This window comes from Dicentrarchus labrax, unplaced genomic scaffold (genome assembly GCF_905237075.1).
Source record: "Dicentrarchus labrax unplaced genomic scaffold, dlabrax2021, whole genome shotgun sequence".
Classification (NCBI taxonomy): Eukaryota; Metazoa; Chordata; class Actinopteri; family Moronidae; genus Dicentrarchus; species Dicentrarchus labrax.
In genome coordinates, this window is record NW_026136999.1 from 147009 (window position 1) to 155000 (window position 7992).

Below are 7992 nucleotides of genomic sequence, written 5' to 3' on the forward strand. Positions count from 1 at the left end.
TGATGGGTAGTTTGACACAGGCTGCTTTTCTGCTCAGCACGATGTTTTCCACTTAGAGACGACCGACACACACACACACACACACACACACACACACACACACACACACACGCACTGCCATGTGTACATAGGAAGAGCTAACAAATGCTAACGTATGCTAACACACACACACACACACACACACACACACACACACTGCAGGCCTGTCACTTCCTCCTGACGAGGAGCATTTAAAGCTCTCTCTCGCGACACACACCCCTCATCTGCAGTGACAGCTAGCAAGCTATTATTAACACACACACACACACACACACACACACACACACACACACACACACAGGTATGCACATCAAACTGACAGCTGGGCTATTAACCCCCGGCCCCGACTGAACCCTCATATACATCACAGCAGGGCATACGTACCCATCTGTGTGTGTGTGTGTGTGTGTGTGTGTGTGTGTGAGTGTGTGTGTGTGTGTGTCTCTGTGTGTGTGTGTGTGTGTGTGTGTGTGTGTGTGAGTGAGTGATGGCAGCAGCTCTGCAGAAAACAAAGTGAAAAGCCGTCGACAGAAGAGAGCAGCGTTGCCGTCGGCGACGTCGGTAAACACATCGGGAAAAAATATGAAAACAGACACAAAATAAACACAACGGTTAAAAACTTAAATGTCACCCGGAGACAAACTCGAGTTCAGGCGCCGCAGGGCGGGAGACGCGAGGTCATCGCTTCAGTGCCAGAGGTCAGGTACGCGCCGTGACGCACGCTCAGGTGGTTTAAGTCGTGGGGACTCTGTTGCTAAGCGACGGCAAAGATGGAGGTGTGAATGACTGTTGTGGGGGGGGGGTAGTGACCACTGCACTGTAAAACTCTGTGACCGCTGCACTGTAAAGCACTGTGACCGCTGCACTGTAAAGCACTGTGACTGCTGCACTGTAAAACACTGTGACCGCTGCACTGTAAAGCACTGTGACCGCTGCACTGTAAAACACTGTGACCACTGCACTGTAAAGCACTGTGACCACTGCACTGTAAAGCACTGTAATATCTGATGGCAAAACCTTTATTTATACGACAATTTAAAGGAATTTATACAGAATAAAGTTGTTTTTTATATTACGGACTGTAAATTAAACAGAAAACCACCGTTACAGCATCATATGGTAAAACTGTTTCTGTTGATGGTAAAAACTTTAGTAAAATATGGATTAAAACTCAACAGAACTAATATAATTTTACTGTAATAACAGAAAAGGTTCTACTATATTTATTACGGTAAAGTTCTAGAGACCTTTACAGTGTGAACTTCCTAATGTTGGTAACGTTATAAACTGCGTGCGCAGCTACAGTACGTAGAGTTCAAAGGTCAGAGTTGAAGCAGGAAGTTGGTCTCTGTTGGATATTTTATTGTTTGATAACTAATAAACTTACAGTTGTATTTAAAGGTGAAGGATTTAGTGACATCTAGTGGTGAAGTTACAACCAACTGAATACTGCTCGACCTTCCAGGAGGGCCTCAGCTCGTCTTCACTACAGCACTGGTCGTGCCTTCGCCATCCTAGGAGCCTTCCAGCTTCTTATTGTCCTACTGAGGATTATTTCCTGTCTTACTCTGGTTTTAAATACTCTTTCTGTTTGACGTTCACACACAACCCAAATAGAAACTGAATTCTCTTATTTCTCTGAAGAGTTTTTTTTTTGTAGTCATTAGATGTTAATTTTCATTTTCCATCCCTTTATTGTTATGTGTGGAGGCTGAACACGTACGACGGGTCACTAATTGCAGCAGGGAACTGATTAGAGCTGAGTGGTCACCAGATTAACAGCTAATCGAGCCCTAATGTCTGAGAAGGAGACAGCTCCATGTTTGATTAATGAGACAGCTAGCTTAATGTTATTATTGCTACACACACACACACACACAATGAAAGCTCTGACCAGTTATTGTACACAGAAGTGTGTCTGTGTTACGTGTAAATTCAAGCACTCTTGTTACTCTATGAATGAATAATTAATCTGAAATATTAAGGATTTGGAACCAGGTTCTCACTGCGGGGATGATGTGTTTTTGTGGACTAACCAGGAAGTTAGCGTCACTCAGGTGGTGGACGTTAGTTCCCTTTTTGAGACGTGTGAAAGCTGTAAAAACTCACAGCGACGTACAACATTAAAGCGAAGAACTAAAGACAGTTTTAATGAGTTTTATTCTGTTTCTGTCCACTTTAATGAAGTTCCGATGATCTGAAGGTAAAATGAGTGTTTCTGTCTCTGGAGTCTGGTGGAGAGTGATAGTGATATTACGGCTGTTTGTGGTTAAACTAAAGGTCTATCTCTGTAGGGATCCTTTCCATAATGCTGTCAGACACTGACAATAACAACCTGAGTCTGTCAGTGAGAGAAAGTGGACCGACTTTGACGGGCGCATTTGTCCCTGAGGATTAACGTTAGCTTAAGTAGCAGCCATTATAGCACTTCACTCGGTGAACTAAGGTTTTACTATAACCAAACCTGTGTTGTTGATTATTGGAAGGACTGTGGAAAGACTACCAAAGTTTGGTCTAGTGAGCTATTTTATTTCTGTCCAGTTTGTGTTTTATGATCATGTACGAGGTAAAATGAGTGGTTTTATGAATGGAGTCTGGTGGGCCGTAACATCCCTTGGTTTTGGTCTGAGATGCTGGAGCTCTGGTGTCACATTTAGTGAATTTCATGTATGTAAAACAGTATTTCTTCCACCAGTGCTCAGATGGTTCGTTGTTGGTCCATCTCTCAACACGAATAAACATGAATAAGTACCTCACATTTGTCCTGAAGTGCATCACTTGAGTGAATGTGCGTTCTCCCGCTGGATAACAGTGAGCGATAACATGTAAGTTACATGAAAACATTTGACTCAAGTGACAGATATTACCTGCATCCTGCCTCCAGAGCCAGCCGAGCTACTTAACCACTTAGCAACAGATTAGCGAAGGTAACCGAGGAGGCACAGTGATATTTCCCACAAAGAGCCCCAGTGTGAGCGCCGGGGCCTCGATAATCCTGCTGATCCAGTGTCCGCCGCTACAAACTGGATGAAAACCAACACTGTGACTCTGTTCTGGGGGGGAGGGAGAGAGGGAGGGAGGGACAGAGAGAGAAAAATGATGGGAACGATGTTATCAGTGATCACTTTCAAAATAAAAGCGGAGCAGCTTTAAAAATATGACGTTGTGAGAGTTCAGGCGAGGTTGCAGAAACAGACAGTTAATAAATCTGACTCGTATTTTTACTCCCTTTTTAAGAGTCACTTCACCCAAATGAACCAACAGTATATTTCTCATCCCCGTTGATGCTCAGCCACGTTTCTGATTTATCTGCTGAGTTTTGACATCTTCGGGTTATCAGAACGACCTGGGAAGACTCATTATGTTTTCATTTTGATTTGATGGGACTAACCCTTTATTCCTCTCAGTTTCAGGTCAGAAATAACATTTTCCTTCCTTTCGTTTGTCTTTTATTAGTTATTACTGCACCTTTAATCTCTGGCTGTTTAAAACTGAAGAAACATTTGATGTTAATAGTTGCTGTCCACATTATTAATGGATTATATTTGGTCTGCAACTAACTATTATTCCCACTTTTGTTGAATTCTTTGTTCATAAAAATGAAAAACAAAAACTTTTGTTGAAGCTCAATGTGAGCAATGTGAATAACGTTACTGTCTGCAGTGTTCCTTTATTTTATTTGGACCATCGGCTCCATGCTACTAACTAGCTCGCCGTTTACAAATCACCCACCAGCCAACACCACGAAGCTTTAGCACCAGCTTAGCTTTGACTTTGGACTCTGTGTTGTGGACTCTGTGTTGGACTCTGTGTTGTGGACTCTGTGTTGGACTCTGTGTTGGACTCTGTGTTGGACTCTGTGTCGCCCACTGTTGGCACTCGGGAGCATAAAGGTCACAACCTTTGACCCTCATCCTACATAGAGACACATAGAGATCAGTCCACAGACAGCAGAGGGACAAAGCTACACTACAACCTGTTCACTCTCTGCTCACACACACACTGATACACACACACACAGACACACACACTCACACACACACACACTGACACACACACACACACACACACACACACACACTGACACACACACACACACACACACACACACACACACACACTGGTTCACACATTAAAATAATACGTTTCAACATCTTTACATGAAGGAACAGTTCATCCTATAAATAAGTGGTTTTCATTAGAGGTGATGAAAGTGATGGAGGCTTCATTTAAATAAAGTTTTGTGTGTTTGAACACGGAGGTTCGTCTCTGTACAGTCAGATGATGATGTGTTTGCGTGCGTCACATTTTTATCTGCCTCCACGGGCGGCGAGTTCAGAGCGGTCGAACCTTCCTGTGCACCGATTCATCGCCATCTGTTTGTCCAATCAGAGGCCTCCTCGAAGGAGAGCGGGTTTCTGCCCCGCCCCCGCCGCTGTTCACGCTCCAACAACACGACTGACGCCTCGTGAAAATAGAAAACAGGAAGTTCAGGATGACAGAGGACATTAAAAATATTTCCACCTCCTCTTCGTCTCTCTCCTCCTCTTCCTCCCGTCTATCAATAAAGGTGTTGACGGGAGCAGACTGATAAAAAGACGGAGAGACTCAAACACAATCTGTCGCGCTCCTAAAATACCTGCAGCTCTCCCTCGCTTCCTCCATCCTTCCCTCGCTTCCTTCATCCTTCACCCCGCTTCCTCACCGCTTCCTCCATCCTTCTCTCGCTTCCTCCATCCTTCCCTCGCTTCCTTCATCCTTCCCCCGCTTCCTCCATCCTTCCCTCGCTTCCTCCATCCTTCTCTTACTTCTTCCATCCTTCCCTCACTTCCTCCTTCCTTCCCTCGCTTCCTCCATCCTTCCCTCGCTTCCTCCATCCTTCTCTTACTTCTTCCATCCTTCTCTCGCTTCCTCCATCCTTCCCTCGCTTCCTCCTTCCTTCCCTCGCTTCCTCCATCCTTCCCTCACTTCCTCCATCCTTCTCTCGCTTCCTCCATCCTTCTCTCACTTCCTCCATCCTTCCCCCGCTTCCTCCATCCTTCCATCACTTCCTCCATCCTTCTCTCGCTTCCTCCATCCTTCCCTCCCTTCCTCCATCCCTCCCTCATCTATTTTCCTCACATATTTGCTCTCTTCCTCTCTTTTATTTATTTATTGGATGAAGATGAAGACTTTATTAAATGTCTGTAGCTCATTGGCCTGTAGGTTGTCTTATTGTATCTGGAGCTGAAAGTTAAACCTCATATATGAGATATTAAACATTATATTCTCTATATACAGAGTCACATGGTGTCTCTCTCCCTCTGCCTGTGTTGTATCGCAGCCTCTCTGTGGTTTGTTTCCATAGCCGGTCTGCTCCGACTGAAACTGCTGTTTTTATCATCTACGTCGGTGAATTAAGGATTTATTTCCACCAAACCAGAGTTGGTGATTGTTGGAAAGACTAACAGAGACGCTTTAATGAGTTTTATTCTGTTTCTGTTCACTTTAATGAAGTTACGATGATCTGAAGGTAAAATGAGTGTTTTTGTCTCTGGAGGTGATGTTAGTGATATTATGGTTTATTACTTTGACTTTAACTTTTAAGAATTTATTTCCACTAAACTGTAGATGGAGAGACTTTTACTTTGTGTTTTATCTGCTTGGTAAAATTAGTGTTTTTGTCTCTGGAGTCTGGTCACAACCTTCCTTATAACTTATATAAATCTGTTGATTGATTGTATTTTATATAAAATCTGATTCCTGCTTTATTGTGTTTCAGTATTTACCACTTTCTGTCTGTTTGTTCACATTGTTCTTTGCTGTTTTGTCAGTTGGAGGTCATTTACTTTCCTCCCCCCTCGTCTCCACCTGAGGTTGGCTGTCAATCAAACACAGGGTGAGGAAGAGGAGGAGGAGACAGATGGAGGTGAAGGAGGAGGCCTCGGTGCTGCTGGCACTCAGTCTGTGTACGTCTATACGTGTCTATATATACTGTAGTGAATATATGGTGAGACTAAACATGGAGGACGACTGCAGATGGAGCTGACGAGGTCACGTCTGCCCCAACTGATCCCGCTGTCTGTCTCTCTGCCTGTCTGTCTGTCTGCCTGTCTGTCTCTCTGCCTGTCTGCCTGCCTGTCTGTCTGTCTCTCTGTCTATCTGAACACTATAGAAAATATACATTTTGTGTTGTTACAGAAACAGGGAAAGTCAGCAGTCACAGTCAGTTTTCCGTCTCCAAAACAAAAATAAATAAACAAATATAAACAATGAATTAGGGACGTAAACAATATCGTTGATATAATTAAATAGAAAACACCTTTATAGAGTTTTATAGTCCTGTGATGAGTTCACTGTCCTCCCGTTAAGTCAGCGAGGGGATGAGACGGGATGATTACTGTACAAACACACATTGATAATAAATAATAAACACATTACGAGGTCGACCGGTAGCGGGAACAACTTTCCTATCGGGAAGAACCGACGACATCTCTTTATATTTGAGTCTAAATAAACTCTACGAGCCTCTCCGTGACTTTAGGCAACGTGTGAAGTTAATAAAAATATTTTCAGTTTTTTCCAACCTGTGAACAGTTTTTCTCTTTGAGAGGAAAGTTAGTAAAACAACTTCTGTTGATTCGTTTTAAATTTCTGATCTAAATAGTTTTTTGTTGATAATATGATAGAAAATGTGCTTCACAAACAAATAAAACACAAGTTATAAAATCATCAATTTCAACAGATGACTCAGAACTGTTGTTTGTTTGTTGTTGTTTGTTGTTGTTTGTTGTAAAACTCGGAGCGCCTCTGAGCGAGGTACGTACTGTATATTGTGTGTTAGCAAACATGTAACTTTACTTTAATGTCTTTCTTTTGGCTTCATTAAATTAAAACTCACCTGAAAGAAAACGTGAATTATTTTAATCCTTTTTACAACGAAGGTTTGAGGTCGAAATTAGTTTAACAACAACAACAAAAATCATCTTTCAAAACCTTTTTTTAACTTGTTTACCACAGATGAAAAAACAAGTTATTTCTTTCTTTCTTTTGTATTTAGTTTTTATCATTTATCTTCGTTTGTAGCTTCCATATAAAACCTTTCTAATGTGTCTGTGAAGGTTGTGTGGGATGTCAGGACGTTCACAGTGTCATTTAATAAATAATAAATAAATTAGACGGATTATTCTGAAAGAAAACAACTTAAATCAGAGAAAACTGGAGAACTAACTTTTGTTCTTTGCCTCTCTGAGCTTCCGTACTCTGCAGCCTGAACAGATTTACAGTAAGATCAATAAATACAGTATCAATCATTTGGAAAGAGGTCATTGTGACATAGAAACATGAAGTTCTCTGTGTTTCACAACATCAGACACACATTATCTCTCTTCCTCCCCCCGTTCTCTTCATCACCTCCTCCTCCTCCACCTTCTTCTTCCACCTTTCTCACCCTCAACTTTCAGCCTGATGTCAGACTGAAATATGAAAAGATGTAAAGATTATTGTAGCGTTCAGAGTATTTTATATACTTTTGACATTTGTTCCGAAAGATGAGCTAACATCTTAGGGGCCGTTCACGACCTGTTAGCTTCAGCTTCAGTTCCGAGGTGCTGAACGGCGATGGAAGGAGAGGAACCAGGAGCACAGCTTGTAAACGCTCAAAGGAAACACGGCGGCGGCGAGATCTGAACACACGGCGGTTTAAATGTAATGTGTTGATGTGACAGTGTACAGCTGTGTGTGTGTGTGTGTGTGTGTTACCAGCTGTTCCTGTATGTGTACGTTACCTTCTGAGTGTGTGTTTACTCTACACGGCAGATTTCAGCATACATCACACACACACACACACACACACACACACACACACTCTTTACAGGTCATGTGGATGTTCGTCCAAATCTTCCTTCAGCTCAGATCGCTGAGAAAATAAACTTTGAGAGCGTTTATTATTCCTGACCTGCCAGCTGTGTGTGT